Source organism: Misgurnus anguillicaudatus, chromosome 15, assembly GCF_027580225.2.
Source record: "Misgurnus anguillicaudatus chromosome 15, ASM2758022v2, whole genome shotgun sequence".
In the NCBI taxonomy this organism is placed as follows: Eukaryota; Metazoa; Chordata; class Actinopteri; order Cypriniformes; family Cobitidae; genus Misgurnus; species Misgurnus anguillicaudatus.
In genome coordinates this window covers 17,963,620-17,983,555 of record NC_073351.2, presented here as the reverse complement: position 1 = coordinate 17,983,555, position 19,936 = coordinate 17,963,620, and the positions used below count along the sequence as shown (strand labels likewise).

General features: G+C 37.3%; 1 long non-coding RNA gene across 1 annotated transcript; it reads left to right on the top strand.

Annotated features, from left to right (window-relative positions):
- The first annotated feature begins 214 nt into the window (after positions 1-214).
- LOC141349784 (uncharacterized) lies at positions 215-2,003 on the top strand. The gene is made up of 3 exons (XR_012357814.1): positions 215-878; positions 974-1,086; positions 1,861-2,003. It is a non-coding gene; the product is annotated as an uncharacterized lncRNA (long non-coding RNA).
- The last annotated feature ends 17,933 nt before the right edge of the window (positions 2,004-19,936 follow it).

Below are 19,936 nucleotides of genomic sequence, written 5' to 3'. Positions count from 1 at the left end.
AACCTTTTTTTGACTTCTAAGTTGACATAACTTAGAGAAACAAGTTAAAATTGTTTAACTTAATTTGTAAGGTTAAAGTAACATAAAATGTATGTTGATTTGATATAATATTTTACAATAGGGGAGAACTGGGGCAAAAGTAACGCGGGATGAAAGTAACAAAACGATTTTCTCCGAGCCCTGATAACATTTGCATCTCAAGCTATGACAGCATCTTATGGCTCGTACAGACTACATGACTTTGAAACGTAGGTCCGAACTGTGCGGTTCACACTACATGACTTGCTCTCTGTGAAATCAGGAGTGTTCACGTTGTTGAGCAGTTCACACCACACGACACAACGTGAATGCCCCACAACAGGAGGTAACGCACTACACGAGTTGAGAACAACTCTATTACCCAACGATTCTATCTTGTCTACAAACCCCGTTCTGTCACGAAAAATCACGCGATAAAACAAACCGGAAATGACGCGAAACTACACGCGCGCCGGTAAAAACCCACAGAAGAAGAAACCAGACGCGCAAAACGTTTGTTTGTGTATATATAGACTTCAGACAGAAATAAGTGCTGCAAACCGTTTGCGCGATGCAAAGCCGCAAAAGAAAAAAATATAGAGATGTGATGTGGAGAGGTGGATCAGAACCACACGCGGACAGCAGGGATTAAAGATTTGAGGTGAGTAACTGTTACAGCTTGTTTAATATAGCTGCATGCTTATGTTTGGCTATGATCACATTTAAAATATCAAAGTGTTGTCTACTGTGCTTAAAAGCTGTGTTTCTTGATTTAATTATCGTTCAAATAGAATAGGACAGGCTTCGCAAAACATGATTTGGAGAGCGTTTGTCTTTGACCCTGCGATTCTGTGCAACAGGTTTGTGTGATTTCATTTCAAACAAATATGAACTGAATGTTGTCATAACGTTTTTTCTGTCTGGGTATGTTTTTGAACTTTTTTGTGTCTTACAGGTGACACGTTCAAGTTCATCAGGTTCAAGTCCAGGATGGGAGACCAGCACCATCTCACAAATAGTTTTGGATGTTCTGCTCTGTACCAGGTTATAAAGGACGATTTCTTGAAGGTAGGGTTATTACAAAATATAAAGATATATATATATATATATATATATAAAATCTACTACTTCATTTTAAAAAAAGAACACCCATAACATTGTGGACATCAGCAGTTGACTGTCTTTGATAAAAGTATTTTAGTAAAAAGTATTATTAGAAACAGGGATATAGTTCTGAAAAGCATAAGTAATTCTATTTTTATGTCTATACATACCTGTATACATTAATTTCATAATTTTATCTGAGCTTACACTATGTGTATTTTAAAGTATTTTGTGTAGAAACATGAATTGTGAAACTAACACAACAATAAATATAAAATTACTTCTAAACCTAATATTGTAATATTTGTATTTCTACATGTTGTTTAGTTTATCGTTATACTTATTTATATGGATTAAGTAAGAGGGGGTCTCATTTATAAAGCATGCGTACGCACAAAACAGGTCTGGAAACATGCGTACGCCAGTTCCCACGCAAAGGTTGTGATCTATAAAAAAAAACGTAATGGGAGAATGGGCTTGCATGGTGGGATCTGAAGATAATTCATGTACGCACACTTGCAGAAAGGGAACATTGCTTTGTCTGTCTTAATAATACGTAGACTTTTAGTAAGGATCCTACGCACAGTTTTATAAATGAGACCCAAGGTGTTTGACTCACAAAAGCATTGCTATCCAACTTTGTTCTGCATATAACTATGCAAATAAATCCACTGTAAACTGTAGTCTTGAATATATAATAATTTAATCACTGACATTTGGTGTGTCCTATTGTTTTAGACACCATCAACGGAAGGAGAGTGGCATACAATAGCCATGGACTTCGAAAGGAAGGGGCAGTTTCCACATTGCTTTGGGGTACTTGGTACCACTCCAGCTGTAGCAGACTGCTGACCACAACATGGATGATGGGCAGTGGAAGATTCACGGGATCGGGATGTGTGCTTTTCAACCGATGAAATACACCTCACATCGCAATTGTATGGCAATAGCAAAAGTGCAACGCAATCTGATGCGGGACTACTTTACCTCACCAGCGGGTAGTGTTTATTGGCAAGTTCATCACATTTTAAAAGGAATTTAGAAATTTTAAAAAATGTAGGGGTGGTTTCCCGGACAGGGATTAGCTTAAACCAGGACTAGACCTTAGTTTAATTAGGAAATATAACTAGTTTTAACAAACATGCCTTACTAAAAACATTACTTGTGTGCATTTTGAAGCAAAACAAAGGGCACTGATTTATTTTAAGATATATCAGTTCAAGTTGTTTTTAGTTTAGACAGCTTTTACATTTATTTTAGTCCAGGACTAGTCTAATCCCTGTCCGGGAAACCGCCCCGTAGAGTTATCCCTGCAAACAGCAGATTAAAGCCAGTTATTGTCAGTTTAGGACATTCGTTTTCTTGTGTGTTCTAAAGTCCTGTATTTGTAAAGAACACACACGTGGTTCACTTATTCATTGTTTTAAATATTCTGTTTATTGTTGTTATTATTCACTTAATTTTAATTGCATACAAATCAAAAGGTGCAGGAATGTAATAAAGGCAATCTGCATGTTGCAATTAAGTGCCTTATACTAACTTTATTTCTTGATCCACACTCATTATTCACAGAACAGAGAACATTAACAATGTTTCTATACTAGGGCGGTTAAACATCAACATATCTGATCATGATAAAATTTATGGCGATTGTGATGATAAGCTCTGGGCATTTTTACTCAATGTGGATTAATCTAACAGCCAATAACACACAATTATATTACGATATTTATATATCACCCAGCCATTAAAGGAGCTCTACACACTGAGTTTTGTAATGTTTAATTGTGTTAATGTGGCGCACTGCATGTGTTCTAACAATGTATATTTTGTCTGTTCACATAATATACATTCTAATGTACTACATTGCACTAAAGCACTATTCATATTGCCTGTTATTGTAAAATATGACTCAACGTGTTTAATACTTTTATACTTTGTTGCATTAAATGTATTACTTTCGATAGACCATTTATTTCATGAAACAGCACTGGGAAATTCAATCTAAACCCTTTAACAAGTTTAATCACCTTATTGATAAATGTAATACATAGTAAAGTCAAACAAAAAAACATCGGGACCGCACATGTCATGTATGATATATGCATAAGGTAGGTTTTTCAGGTGACAACATTGATCCACTTTTGTCAGTCTCCTGGGCATTGAATATCATCACCATTATGCTTCTTTTGAGATGTGATAAAAGAACTGGGTCTTCAATATCCCTCAATTCCAAAGCCATGGTTCCCAAATGAAGTTGATGTAGTTGTTTGTGAGTCCACTTGTGCAAAAGTAAAGTCTAAAATCAATAAAGAAATGCATTTTTTCAGTTAATATTTACATTCACACTTTCATTTATTTTATTTGTTTATTCAAACTAAATATGAGAATTTATTCCTTGGTTTAAGCTCTTTCAATTGGTACAAAAGGCAGATTGTAATGTAGCTGAATATCCTCTAATACACAATATATAACAATAAACAGAATTACAGTAAAAAATAACTATACACTTTATAATGTTTTACAGACATATCCCAAAAATAGGATTACAATAATATCAATGTATATATGGAAATATGACCAATTAATTTACATTTGACCCTATAACATTTAGATAATGTAATAATATCATTTGCTCACCTTGCTGTTTTACAGCGTTTGCTATTTCTCTCCACCGTTTCTTTTTCTCAGCGCAGTTGTTGTACATGTATGTGTAACGTCATACAGGCATTCATAACTGTGACATGCTACTCATCTTTCCGTGTGACCTCAACCCCTGGTCGGATTGGCTGTAGCTCGTGACATCACAGGAGGTTGAGTCGCGCGACAGCTCCAGATATCTAGCATGCTAGATATTTTTCTGGTGTCGGCGACGCGTCTGCGAGGCGTCTGCGAGCGTCTTTGATGCGTTGTTGGCTCTTTCATACCAACAGATTCGCGAACGTCGATCGCCCGCTAATCCCCCGCGATTTGCACCCGATCACACCCCGACCTGTCGGCGAGCGAACGACTTGCAAATCGGGCTTAAATCTGGCTTAAAATCATGTAGTGTGAACTTAGCTTTAGGCACACAACCCTCACAGACCTAAAAAATATCGCATTATTTACTCACCGTTTTCCGCTTGTAAGTCCGTAAAGGTGTTTTCAACCATGATAAGTAAATTCATAAAGCGGTCATTTTATTCTTATAACGCGTTGTGTTTCTGGTTTCATGTGTTAAAGTACTGATCAATCTACAGGTTATTTAGTGACCTAACACATTCTGAGGTTTGACTTCTCAGAGTTTTTCAAAATAAAAGTAAATCGGTTTGAATGTCAGGAGTCCTGTCAGGACGAAAGTAACACTTGTTACTTTTGTCCCGCTGCTAATACTTTTTTATATGTTGAAAATTTATATTATTCCAATTTGATTTAATATAATTTCAAAGTGTTGAATTTTGTTTTATTCTCAACAATTTAAGTTTGTACTGTTGGTTTCTTTTGACACATTTGACACATATTGTTTTTATTGCATATTTTATTGTGTTTTTATTTTATTTTATTTTATTTATTTTTTATTTTTTTATTATTATTTTTATGCTTTTTAGTTCTAGTGTTTATTTTATATTGTATGTACAGCACTTTGTTGAACACCTGCTGTTTTAAAAAGGTGCTCTATAAATAAACTTTGATTTAATAGATAAAACTGAAATTTAAAATCATTATTTTTTACAAAGATAAATTACAAAATATGTTTGCAGTTACATATTAACGAGGTCATTGTCATGTATATTTAATAAAAACTATCTTGTTTTGTTGTGCTACTTTTGACCCACCTGTGTGTTTCTTTCGTCCCTGCAGGTGGGGTCGAAAGTAACAATTCACTACTTATGTTTAAAGTGAAATTATACTTAAGTTGTTTTACATTTTTACAAAATTCCACCTGATATAGATAGACCACTGCAAAAATATCTCTGTCTATAACATTATCTTTTAAAATTAATTTTTTTCGGAAAAATTGTACTTTCGCCCCTGCTCTCCCCTATGGATTTGACATTTTCTAAATGACAAAATTTATCACGAATGTTTTTATTATTATGCACACATTAAACAATATGCTTAGGGGTAAAATGGGAAAATAAAGATCAACATATATTTTATGTTACTTTAATAAATTAATTTAAACAATTTTAACTTTATTTTATAAGTTATGTCAACTTATCACAATCCAAAACTTAAAATATCCAAAAATAGTAGGTTGAGTTGACTTGCAAAACCAAATTGTTTTAACTTGCTGCATTTATTTACAGGGTATATAAAAATGACAATGACAAGGCAATGTAATTATGTGAAATATGTAACACATACATCTAATAGGAACAATATTTTTTTTACATTTTTCTAATAGGAATATTTAAGAAAAAATAATCCCCACCTTACATGATACATATCCTATGGAAGCCCGTTTCCGCCATGTTGTAAAAAAATAATAAAATAAAATTCTGACTTTGTATCTCAAAATTCTGAGATACAAAGTCAGAATTCTGAGATACAAAGTCAGAATTCTGAGATACAAAGTCAGAATTCTGAGATATAAAGTCAGAATTCTGAGATACAAAGTCAGAATTCTGAGATACAAAGTCAGAATTCTGAGATACAAAGTCAGAATTCTGAGATACAAAGTCAGAATTCTGAGATATAAAGTCAGAATTCTGAGATACAAAGTCAGAATTCTGAGATACAAAGTCAGAATTCTGAGATACAAAGTCAGAATTCTGAGATACAAAGTCAGAATTCTGAGATACAAAGTCAGAATTCTGAGATACAAAGTCAGAATTCTGAGATACAAAGTCAGAATTCTGAGATATAAAGTCAGAATTCTGAGATACAAAGTCAGAATTCTGAGATACAAAGTCAGAATTCTGAGATACAAAGTCAGAATTCTGAGATACAAAGTCAGAATTCTGACTTTATATCACATCTATATCTGTGTGTTTTAAGTCGTTGCTAAGGTATTATGGGTGGTTGCTAGGCTGTTTCTGTTGCATTCTGTGTTTGTTTTAAGTCATTGCTAGGATATTATGGTGGTTGCTAGGCTGTTTCAGTTGCATTCTGTGTGTGTTTTAAGTCATTGCTAGGAAATTATGGGTGGTTGCTAGGCTTTTGCTAAGGTTTTTAAATGGTTGCTCGGGTTTAGCTATGGTTTTCTATGTGATTGCTAGACAATTGATAGGATATTATGGGTGATTGCGAGGCTGTTGCTCTAGTGTTCTTTGGGGTTGCTAGGCAGTTGCTATGGTATTATGGGTGGTTGCTAGGCTGTTGTTGTGGCATTCTGTGTGATTGCTATGCTATTTCTCTGATTCCCTGGCTAATTGCTACACTGTTGCTAGGGTATTATGGGTGGTTGCTAGGCTGTTGCTCTGGCATTCAATGTGGTTGCTAGGCTGTTGCTCTAGTGTTCTTTGGGGTTGTTAGGCAGTTGCTATGGTATTATGGGTGGTTGCTAGGCTGTTGTTGTGGCATTATGTGTGATTGCTATGCTATTTATCTGATTTACTGGCTAATTGCTACACTGTTGCTAGGGTATTATGGGTGGTTGCTAGGCTGTTGCTCTGGAGTTATTTGATGTTTCTAGGAAGTTGCTAGGGTATTATGGGTGGTTGCTAGGCTGTTGCTCTGGTGTTCCATGGGGTTGCAAAGGCAATTGTTGTGATATTATGGGTGGTTGCTTGGCTGTTGTTGTGGCATTTTGGTTGGTTGATATGCTATTGCTCTGGCTTTCTTGGTGATTGCTAGACTATTGCTATGTTGTTCTGAGTGATTGCTAGGCAGTTGCTGGGGTTTTATTGGTTGTTACTAGGCTGTTGCTGTGGCACTTGGTGTGGTTGCTAGGCTATTGCTAAAAAATTATAGTGGATTGCTATGAAGTTGCTAGGATATTATGGGTGGTTGCTAGGCTGTTTCAGTTGCATTCTGTGTGTGTTTTAAGTCGTTGCTAGGGTATTATGGGTGGTTGCTAGGCTTTTGCTAAGGTTTTTAAGTGGTTGCTAGGGTTTAGCTATGGTTTTCTATGTGATTGCTAGACAATTGCTAGGATATTATGGGTGATTGCGAGGCTGTTGCTCTGGCGTTTAATGTGGTTGCAAGGCTGTTGCTCTAGTGTTCTTTGGGTTTGCTAGGCAGATGCAAGGGTATTATGGGTGGTTGCTAGGCTGATGTAGTCGCATTCTGTGAGATTGATATGATATTTCTCTGATTTCCTGGCTAATTGCTACACTGGCAATTGCTGTGATATTATGGGTGGTTGCTCGGCTGTTGTGACATTTTAGTTGGTTGATATGCTATTGCTCTGGCTTTCTTGGTGATTGCTAGACTATTGCTATGTTGTTCTGAGTGATTGCTAGGCAGTTGCTAGGGTTTTATTGGTTGTTGCTAGGCTGTTGCTGTGGCATTTGGTGTGGTTGCTAGGCTATTGCTAAAATATTATGGTGGATTGCTATGAAGTTGCTAGGATATTGTGGGTGGTTGCTAGGCTGTTGCATTCTATGTGGTTGTTAGGTTGTTGCTAGGCTAGGGTATTTTAATTGGTTGCAAGAATATTATGGTTTTTTGGTGATTGTGATGGTGTTGCTATAGCATTCTGGGTGATTGGTAGTCCTTTACTAGGGTATTTTAGGTGGTTTATAAAATTGCTAGGCTGTTCAGGGTGTCTTTGAGTGAATGATAGGCAGTTACTACAGTGTTATGGGTGGACCCCTAATTTAAAAACAGCATATCATGCTGTGATGATACTGCAGGAGTGACAACCCGAGATGGGGTAATATCATTCTGAAGTGGAATGATTCTGTAGATTCAGGTTGTTTTCTTTTAACATCTAACTGAAGGTATAGAAAAGACAGCATATGTGTGACTTTTAGAGACCCCTAATTTAAAAACAGCATATCAGGCTGTGATGATACTGCAGGAGTGACAACCTGAGATGGTGTCCTCCTATCATTGGAATGATTTTGTGGAAACAGGTTCTTTCCCTTTAACATCTAGGTGAATATATAGACATTTTGCGTGTTTGCAAACAGAGATGACGTTTTTTGTGAGTGGAGCCCAACTGGTGGCAGAAAGTGAAGTGTGAAGTGTTTTAGCGTTAAACTGTGATTTTTATGGATCCGGTGTTCTATCAAAGTCTGTTTCCCTTTAGTGTAATGTTTCTTATAGCGTCTTCGTTACGTTTACTTTTAGATGATTTAAAAGTTTAAATGGCTTGGCTACTGATATATGTGCATGTAGGCTATGTAATGTATATGTATTGTTCTTTATTGGTAAATCAATTATTTTTTACAGTATGAATTGCTAAAGTACATATAAAAAGCAATACTATAATGTATTCTATATAATACCATTTATTAAATATTTCATAATTTTCCGGTTTTCTATTATTTCTTCCTTATATTTATACGTGTTTATTCTAAAACTATTATAAAACATTATGTTTACATGCAGATTAATAGGCATAGGCCTGTTTGTGTGTTGATGCCGCTTTGTGTGTGTGTGTGTGTGTGTGTGTGTGTGTGTGTGTGTGTGTGTGTGTGTGTGTGTGTGTGTGTGTGTGTGTGTGTGTGTGTGTGTGTGTGAGAGATATATATAAATATTTATTAATTATATAAAAAAAATAATTTTATAAAAAACAGGAATAACACATAGTCTAATATAAAAAATAAAAATAAAATATAGAAAACCGAAAAATTATTTAATTAAAATATTTAATAAATGGTGATACTGCTTTTACAGTATAACCCATTCAAATCTTTAATCTTTTTAAATAAATTATAAACGTAATGTGATAAAAACGCAATAAGAAACACATAGAGGGAACAGACTTCGACAGAGACATCTTCTCTAATTATTTTTTATTCTAATTATTAATAGATTTCCAGATGATTTCATCACACCAGTCTGTCCATTTAAGGGCTTATTGCAACCATAAACACCTGCGTTTATCTTCAAATGGTGTCTTTGATGACGGTATTTTATAAAAATGGTGGACATCTTTTTTTGACATTCCTATTCTGACACTCAACAGCACAACAAGACATTTTCCAGTGAGTTATCTTGCTCGTTTTACTCTTGCACAGCTTGCAGTGACGTAACTGTGACATCTACTCGCAAATGGTCTATAAAAAATACAGAATGTGCTGGACATTTTAGATCACTCTAATTTAAATACCCTATCGATTATATAGCAATGCTCTGTCAATCCCCAAACTACCCAGCAACTCGTAACACTAACAGCCATCCATAATACTGTAGCAACTACCTATCATTTACTATTATGCCACAGCAACACCATCGCAATCACCCAGAAAACCATAACAATACCCTAGCAACCAATTAAAATACCCTAGCCCAGCAACAGCCTAGCGGTGACGTGGAGTGCCACAGCAACAGCCTGGCAACCACCCTTGGTGTCCCATTGACTTCATGGCAATCCACCATGGTGTCTTGGCAACAGCCTAGCGGCGACCGCTGTGGCCCTAGCAACTGTAGCATTCACTCAAAACACCCTAGCAACAGTATAGCAACCACCCATTATACCCTAGCAACAGTCTAGCAATCATCCAGAAAACAAGAACAACAGCACAGCAACCAACCAGAACGCCACAACAACAGCCCAGCAACCACCCGCAACACCCCAGCAACCGCCAAGCAACCTCACAGAATGCCAGAGCAACAGCACAGCAACCACCCATTATACCTTAGCAACAGTCTAGCAGTCACCCAGAAAACCAGAGCAACAGCACAGCAACCACCCACAACACCCCAGCAACAGTCCAGCAACCACATAGATTCCAGACGGAGAAGCACCCACCACACAGAGCCGCAGTCCACCAAGAAGCCAGGCAAAATCGCACAGACCATCGGAGCCGATTTTCCTCAATTATGAACGCGATTTTGCCTGGCTTCTCGGAGAGATACGGCTCTGTGTGGTAAATGCCGCTCCATCTGAAAGCAGGTGATGGCGATTTAATACTAATCAAGGAACCGGCTTTACTGATGAAACACGTATGAGAATCGCAGGTGATTTTTTGCACAACCACCCATAATACCCTAGCGACGACTTAAAACAAACACAGAATGCAACAGAAATAGCCTAGCAACCACCCATAATACCCTAGCAACAACTTAAAACAAACACAGAATGCAACAGAAACAGCCCAGCACCCACCCACAACACCCCAGCAACGACCCAAAACACACAGACACAGATGTGATATAAAGTCAGAATTCTGAGATGCAAAGTCAGAATTCTGACTTTGTATCTCAGAATTCTGACTTTGTATCTCAGAATTCTGACTTTATATCTCAGAATTCTGACTTTATATCTCAGAACTCTGACCCTATATCTCAGAACTCTGACTCCACATCTCAGAATTCTGACTTTGTATCTCAGAATTCTGACTTTGTATCTCAGAATTCTGACTTTGTATCTCAGAATTCTGACTTTGTATCTCAGAATTCTGACTTTATATCTCAGAATTCTGACTTTATATCTCAGAATTCTGACTTTATATCTCAGAGTTCTGACTTTGTGTCTCGGAGTTCTGACTTTGTGTCTCGGAGTTCTGACTTTGTGTCTCGGAGTTCTGGCTTTGTGTCTCGGAGTTCTGGCTTTGTGTCTCGGGGTTCTGGCTTTGTGTCTCGGAGTTCTGACTTTGTATCTCAGAATTCTGACTTTGTATCTCAGAATTCTGACTTTGTATCTCAGAATTCTGACTTTATATCTCAGAATTCTGACTTTATATCTCAGAATTCTGACTTTATATCTCAGAATTCTGACTTTGTATCTCAGAATTCTGACTTTGTATCTCAGAATTCTGACTTTGTATCTCAGAATTCTGACTTTGTATCTCAGAATTCTGAATTTGTATCTCAGAATTCTGAGATACAAAGTCAGAATTTTGTTTTTATTTTTTTTGCAACATGGCGGAAACGGGCTTCCATACATATCAGCATCATCTGCCCTTAATATGACAGTTCCTGCTTTGCTTCACAGCGTTGCTGATATAAGCCTTGTAAAAGTGTCACTCCAGTACACACATCCAATGCTTTCAAGAGCTCTTGTTGGTACGCAGGAGCCCGAGACATTGCACACACGCACACACATAAATCCATCTGTGCAAAGACCCATGTCTGTGGTCATATTTTTAATGAGCATTTTGTCCAGACCACCAGGCTGAAGGGAATTCAGAGACTGTTTATAATGTGCCTGAATAAACACATCTGCACGTCCACATGGTAAATATGGCCATCTATTTTCTTTGCCAACATTGTTTCTTCTCGAGACATATTTCACTTTTTTCAGGCCATCTATTACTTGACAAAACAACAGATTTTTTTTCCCTTCATGCTATTTCGAAAAGTGAAGCTACATTTATTCGCCATCATCACCCAGCTTAGCCTGGCTTAGAGCCGATGAACCTCTAATAGCCACCGGGGTGAATGCAATCACATAAGGGCACCTGCTGCCTCCTGAACATCATTGCTCTTTGTTTACTGGGCTGGATTAAGCTTGAGAACTGCAGGATATGTGAAGTCCAATCAGGTGTTCACTGCTTCAAAAAGAGAGAGACCAAGACAACAATAATAAAGGTTTCGGCAAAAAGATATAAAGCAGCACTGTTGGGCGAGAGGCTTGTAAGGCTGTATAAAGTCTACACAAATAATATAAATAATATTAATAATATTGGCTTCAGAACTGAAAATGTTATTTCTTGGTGGCTGTCTGACATTCACGAGATGAAAAATATTTGGAATATTTGTAAGCAATAAAGCTCTTTCATTATCACAAAATAAACCCTGGCAGGTTTGGTCTTTTATTATCCTGAAGCCTGTTTCCCAAAAGCATCGTGAGCCGAAGTATATCATAAAAATGGTTGCAGAAAACATCTTAGATTAACAGGATGTTTCCCAAAAGCATCACAACTTAAAAATAAGGGTGCAACAAAAGCAATGCCATAGAAGAACCATTCAGTCAAGGTTCTGTAAGGTCTCTCCGGTTTCGGAAATAGAACAAAACTGCAATCGTTCACGGGTTTTGGACACAATATGTTGGAGAGCATTGCTAGACTACAAATATATTGTATTGCAATAGGTAGCATTAATTTATTCCCATTAAATCAAAACTAAAATTAACTGTTTCCAATGTATGTGAGATATTACCTGATAGTATGGAGAACAGAGATAGAAAGAAAGTTTAGAAGATAAAGAATCACCATTGAAAACTGGAATCAAGGCCTAACTGTGGGTTCACACCAGCCGTGTTTGAGGCATCAAATTCGCGTCTAATGTGTCTAGTTTGCCGCTTGAACATTTTGAGTTTACTGGCTTCATTCGCGCATGAAAGCCTGGCATGAAATTCTAGCCATTGAGACATTCACACGGAAATTTGCGTCATGGTAGGGGCTTCTGTGACTCTTCTCGCTTCCTGTAATTATAGAGTAAGCTCCTGATTGGTTAACGCAGCACGTTTTTCCGCCAAAGTTCTAATTTTTCAACTCGCGCGTTTCCCACGGGCAACGCTCAATTCGCGGCATTCGCGTGAACCAGACGTGCGAATGAGACAGAATCGCGTTTTTCCGTGGCAACGCTCAATTCGCGTGAACCAGACGTGCGAATGAGGCAGAATCGTGTTTTTCCGCGGCAACGCTCAATTCACGCAAACCAGACGTGCGAATGAGGCGGAATCGTGTCTATCGTGCCACGCTAAACGCCTCATTTGTGCGGCAAGACCTCCAGACGCGCGCCAATGCGTCTTCACATTGACTTAACATTGAAATTAATCGCGCTTGATGCCTCTACCGCGGCTGATGTGAACGCAGCATAATGGCCTGAACCTCAGAGCTCCAGTGAAGAAGAAAGGTAAAAAAGAAGATGCAGCAAAAGCAAAGGGAAAAAGGCAAAAAACCCAGAGCTCATGAAAACCTTGACCTTTGTCCTCTATCCCTTGACCATGTGACTAAACCTAACATGATACATGAATCACCTCTAACCCCCACTGTATACTTGACCAAACCCAACAGAATGCATTCAGACTGACCAATCAGAAGATCACCTTTAACCCCCATTGTACTGGATAAACGACCCTGTCAATAGTCAATATGCAAAGGAATGCAAATGGTACAGGATGGAAATGGGGTTGTGACGGAATAATAAATTCCTATATTTTCAATCTTACAGTTCTAAAAACATTTCTTTCTTATCTTTTTATAGACGAAAGAACCTTTAATCAATACAAAGAACCTGTTCAGAAACAGAAAGGTTCATAGACAAATCATTTCCAAAGGGGCGTCACCAACGGACGTCTCTCAAATGCCTTTGTGTTCAATTGGATAGACTTAAAACCAATCACAGCGTTGAAGGAGATGACGTATGCAGAGCTATATCAGATTTTTGACGAATCCAGTCGGTAAGACAGCGATAACATCTTTTTTTAGATATGAAGGCTTCGAGTGTTGTTCTTTGCTCAGGTTTTAACGAAAAGGAAAAGTTTAAATCGCTTAAATCAAATGCGATAGCTGATTCGAACGAGTGATGTTACATGGAGGCAGCCATCTTTGTAATGTACAAAATCTGCTTCACCGTCGCTGCGCTATCGTCATCGTGTAAAGCCCGCCCCAACGTTTCTGATTGGTGCTGCAATTTCTTTGCATTAGAAATGGGCTTGAATGGCCTCTTTGCCAGACTACTTTCAGAGCAAATCTAAATTTGCCGGAAGTTGTCTGGGTTTTCCAAGGCTAGATGTTAAAGGTTCTTTACAGAACCATATAGCGAATATTGTTTGATTTATGGCATTGTTTAACACCCTTATTTTTTAAGAATGTACCTCATACAGCATATGAAAGGCTCAGATACAAAACACTCAAAGTGCATCTGACATGTTTTCTTAAATGAGCACCAGACTATTAATGGATTTTGCAATTTCTAAATCACCTGAGGTTGGGATTAAGCAGACCCAAAAGTAATTTATGAACGCATAATACATGCCCAGAGCATTCGGTTAATATCATTATCTTATTTTTGACATAGCGTTTAGCAGCTTTTGCATCTGAGCTCCTTATATATTGTGATATATTGTGATTTTTTGTGTTAAAGTAGACTTTCTTTTTTTTATTCTAATAATGTCAAATGCTGGGTAATTTCAACCCAAAATGCTGTGTTGTTTCAACCCATTGTTGGGTCAAAATACATTTTCAGGGTTAATTGAACCCAAAGGCTGGGGGTTTGTAGCCTGGTCCAACCAGACTCTCGTACATTCATTTCATTTGTACAGAGAGTCTGGCCACGCTCTATTGCAAAGCGTTACTTCCGTTAAGGAGGGTCCTCTGTTGAAGTTTAAAACTATTGGATCTGCCCGGAGTCACTCAGGATCTGCCATATCCAATCGCTAACGTGTGGTGGCGATGTATATCATGCGCTGAAACCGTCCGAAAACAACAAGTCCGAATGATCAGACCAACAAAACTTAGCAAACATTGTTCTTGCTCCGGCTTTAACTTCTGTATATTTGGCAGTTTTGCAACAACGGACCAAATAGCTTTTCTCACGGCTTTCCCCGCTGCAGTTACTGAACTACAACTCAAACTGACGCACAACCTCAACATCATCTTTCTTAGCCACCCCCCTCTGTTCGCTGATTGGACCTGCAGATTTTTGCAGGAGAAAACGAAACTCTACACAGCAGTCCCAGACGTAGGCACGTAGGAGGGTGGAGCCAGGCTAGGGGGTTTGTCCCTTTTTGACCAAATGACGGGTTGAAACAACCCAGCATTTTTTAGAGAGTATATTTTTTACTTCTTTGAATTGAGCAAATCTGGAATATTAGCACAATCAACAACCTGTCAAGAATCCAATTAAGCTTCAAAAAGATGAAAACCAGCTTGTTATCACTCATGAAAAAGATGTTATGATCCCTTTTACTGCAGGCAGGATGGTAAATACATAACATTACTCAAACCTGGCATCAGGAAATTAAGAATGTACTAAACACACATACTATTAAAAGGGTGAAAAATACACCCTGAGAAATAAAGGTGCTAAAAAGGTTCGCAGCAATGTCATATACTGTAAAAACCATTCAGTCAAAGGTTCTTTAAACACAATTTCTTTCTACTGTACCTTTTTTCACCACAATTAACTTCTTGTGAAACAGAAAAGGTTCTTTAGATGTAAAAGGTTCTTCTATGGCAATGTTGAACCCCCTTTTTTAAGAGTCTAATCCATTCCTTCCTGTATGTTTGCCTGTCCAAATAAGTAATTCAATGATTCAGTACTGTCATTCATAAAAACAGATCCGGTTGGCATGTTGGCCACATGCCAGATCGCTAAAATGTCATGCAAAACACAAGCAGAGATATTCAGTATCACCTGCTGCAGATATGACAAAATTGATCAATACTTACAGAAACAGGGCTGATGTTAGAACTCAGCACTGCCTTTGACAAATGAGCTCAGCTCTTGCAAGGACATACTGAGCTCAAATACTCCATCTTCAGCTTTTCCATGCCGATTACAAACCAAAGTGACGTTCCTCGAAATGAAGAGAGACAAAAGACAAATGAAATTCTCTTTTTAGCGCCTGCTCGTTTTGTCACTGAAAAGAGATTAAATAAACAACAACCCGGACTATTCTTTGCAAAGCAGTGTACCGAGGCAGTTCAGCTCTGAGTTATACTTTATCTATATGATACAGAAGTGTTTATTGCATTCACATACTGAATACTGCGGGCATACATGTAATGGTTAATTCTGGACAAAGCATCTCTTCTGGCAGTGTATAATCATATTGCTGCCCCTGACACAGCATTGCCACATATTTATCTGAACGTGTGGCCTTAAGGTTCATCACTGTGAATGCAATGATACAGAAAGCCTAATTTCCTCATCCACGGCAATATGCCACGCCACTTTGTACCAGCGCCATGAAAATCCATCACACAGAACGAATCATTATCTTCTTTGTTGATACAATGCAAACCACACTTATTAGACTGATATACATTGCATTGTAGCTTGACTGTAAACATTTACAATCAAAGATACTAATGTAGTGATATTACGTTTGTTGACCCTCAAACCTAACAGTTTGTCTTTTTTGTTATCCATACAGGTAGTCTAGACATGAACATTAAACTATATTGCCGGGTGTTTTCAAACACCTAGTTTTGCCCCCTTAAGGGTCAGTTGTGAAATTGGGTTTAGTATTGATTCTAGAATAATCACATGACTGCAAGCTCTGGTCAAAATCTATTCATCACGTTCTCGCTCAAGAGCAAATAAAATCAAACATGAGCCCTAAATACTAAAGCTTGGGGTCATTTTAACTATTATATTAAAGGTGCAATGTGTAGATTTAAGGAGGATCTATTGACAAATTGAAGTGGTGTATAAACAAAGTCCTTACAAAATGAACCGTTACGTTTTTATTACCTTAGAATAAGCCATTTCTTTTTATATATCTATATACCCCTTACATGGAAATTGTCGTTTTGTGGTGCCAAGTTTTTACAGTAGCCCTAAATGGATATTGCTGTACAGAGCACGTTTCGTCACAAATTTTGTCTCAGATGATGACGACATGTTTGTCCTGTGGTGGCTACAGTAGCTACTCTGTGCTTTGAAAGGGAGGGGTAAGCGGTGGACTGAGCTATGGTATTGGTTGCAATTCGCAAAATCTACACAGTGCACCTTTAATGCACTAGTTATTGAGAATATGACAGTGACGATATGTGACCCTAAAATCAAGGCTAAAGTCTTACAATCTAATTTTGAGACAAGGAGCTTCGAGGTGTTATGTTTATCATTGATTTCACATTTATTTTAATTTCAACTGGGTTTTTTCATACTGGGTCATACTAACACCTCACACAGTTGATGGTTTATTTTATATTAGTCAAATATTGTTCGATTTTATCTCATTTTCGGATAAAAATAAAGGTTTATCTTGTGCATTGGACTGTGAAAGACTTTAAATGCTATAAATGTCAAGATAGATGCAATTTTAATATTAGAAAATATTCTGGAAATATCAGCAGCACTACGTTTACAGCCCAGTGAAGCCAAAGATTTATGCCATGGAGCATGATGCACTTAATGTGTCCCATCATCACATAAGTCATGAATAATGGAGCAAAATGCCAGGGAGCTTGTTTGCCACGGTAACGCTGTGAAAAGTTCAATAGATGTCATGGTCATGTTTGAAAAACTGAGGATAAAGTATAAGGTCTGGCAGAATATTTTACAAGATTTGGAAAGCTGATTATTGCTTTCATGCTACGCTGAACTGTGATGTCTCTCAGCCTTAATAAATACAATAAAGTGACTATTGAACTAGCTTGCTCCAGCTGAGTGCTTTATGCTTTTAAAATACAATTATGTTTGAAATGAATAAGCTTGCATCTTTATTTTGAAGTAAGAGATTTTATATTTTAAGTATCAGAAATATATAATGGGGCAAAAATGTCATGTTATTTGTTACGACATAAAAATGTAACATTAGCAAACTTCAGCCAATCATAAAAGTACATTAGCATTTTGTAAATACAACAAACTCTTTAATTTGATGTTTGTTTAAAATTTATTGATAGACAACATTAAACTCATTCATCTGCAAAAGATGCTTCTCATGTACCATGAGACGCAACAGCTTCTCAAAATTACCAACCTTCTTTTACTGAAATTTGTACCCATGCTTTTCCAAAAAATAAAAATAAAACATAATAATAATAATTGCAGTGCAGCTACGCCTCGAAGAATTAGTGCTTCAAAAATAGCAGTTTTTCTATTTGTGTGATGTTTCAAGGACATAATGAAACTCTTGATTGTTCAAGAGATTGTCAACACCGCCTTCAAATTGTTTCAATAGCAGCAAAGCATTAAACTCTCCAAGGTATGTACTCCTCAAGGGAACTCAACAGTGAACTGCTAAATCAGTGGACAGTGTGAAACCAAACCTCCTGCACATCCAAATATCTGACTACAATATCCATATGTGCCCGCCTGTCAAATATAGCCAGTGGGTATTAATAAATACAGTATTTATTTGCCCAAAAAAAAACACAAAGAAGTAATAAGTTGGTAAATGTGGTGAATTTCAAATGTTTGAAAGAAAAATAAAAGATTCAGAAACCAATTAGACCTTCAGCTATCATCCAACCATCAGTAACTTGTATATATGAAGAGTTTGGTTCCAAAACGCGATAAACACAAAAAAAAGAGTTACCACCAAAATCAGTATCAGGTCAGTATTAAAAAGTTATTTCTAAACTTTACGCAAAATCCGATATCAGTCGTGTTATTATATCATCTTTTCTCCCTTTTTACCCAAAACGCGATAAACGCCAGTCCTCCTTCTCTACAAATTGCAAGAAATCCGCTTAACCAATCACAGCGCACCATTCCACTCATTTGCGGCACGTTGAATACACACAGAATCCTAATTTTACTCATCTACTTTGTACTTGCGATCAACAAACAAACAAAAAACAAAATAATACTTTTGATGGCATTGATAAACCTGTGGTTGTTTCTGTGACGGGAAAGAAATGTAAGCCATCAAAGTCTAATAATTTACGCGAGAGGCACTCGGGCGGAGAAAAAATGCCGGCTGTTGCTTGTTCTCCCGACAGCATCAAACTTCTGTCATGCTAACACATTGACCCCAGAGGATCTTATGAAAAACTTTCCATTATTTTACTCGAAGCCAACAAAAATCGAGCAGGACCAAAACATTTTACAGCTGATCGCTGTAATGACAGTGTTCTTACTGTAACAAAGTAAGTGTTTTGATTAATGCCATTAATGTTTATTTTTTTAATCAGTGTATATCACTAGTCAACTAAATGAATATAACATGGCAAAGATGAATGCACATTTACATATTGATTCAATAGATTTATTGCATTTTGTGGAAAAAATAATCAGTTTTTATAACAAATCTTTGAAAATCAAATTATGGGTTTGAATTTTTATTGTTATTATTACCTAAAGATGCTATGTAAAAGTTTGGTACAGAAAATATTGGTTTTCATCTTGTCACTTTCTTGGTATATATAAGTTTTAACCAAAATTTGTCAAAATGGATTTATTGCGTTCTGGAACCAAACTCTTCATATGCATATGTATAAATCAAACAATGCAAACATTGAAGGCGATACAGTAGATGAACACGAAGGTTGCTAGTTTGAGTCCCGCGGCTGGCAGGTTGTGACTAAGATGCTCTTGAGCAGGGCGCTTCCTCCAGTTGCTCATGGGCACTGTAGTGATATAAATGCCGATATTCTCAAACAATCAACAATTGTCTCATTAGTGTCTATATTATTCTTCTAATGAGTTTTAGGGGAAATATCTGAGGCAAAGTCTCATGGGCTAAAATAGATCAACGTTTCCCTTGTGCAATGCTAATCCTTTGACAATGTGTCATCACTTTCACCAGGTTTGTCCAGACACCATTCTATTGCAAAACATGTTATCTGTCACTATCACAGCTGCATGGAAGAGGTCAAGGATGTTATGTGTCAAAAGGTTGCAGAAACCGTGCAAATGACATTTTCACTCCTGGTGTGACTTTTCCTCTTTGGCACCCAAACATTCCCAAACTAATTACTGGAGCGCTGTCTTCTGTGAGTTCTCCTCACTATCTGCTGTCGCACAGCTGCAGGTTAATCAAAGCTTTTCAAACCAATTATGGGAATTGTCTGGAGAAAATGTGATTAAACTTGCTTCACATCTCCTCACGGTAAATGCAAGACAAACAACGGATGACAACGTTACAGCATTTTGC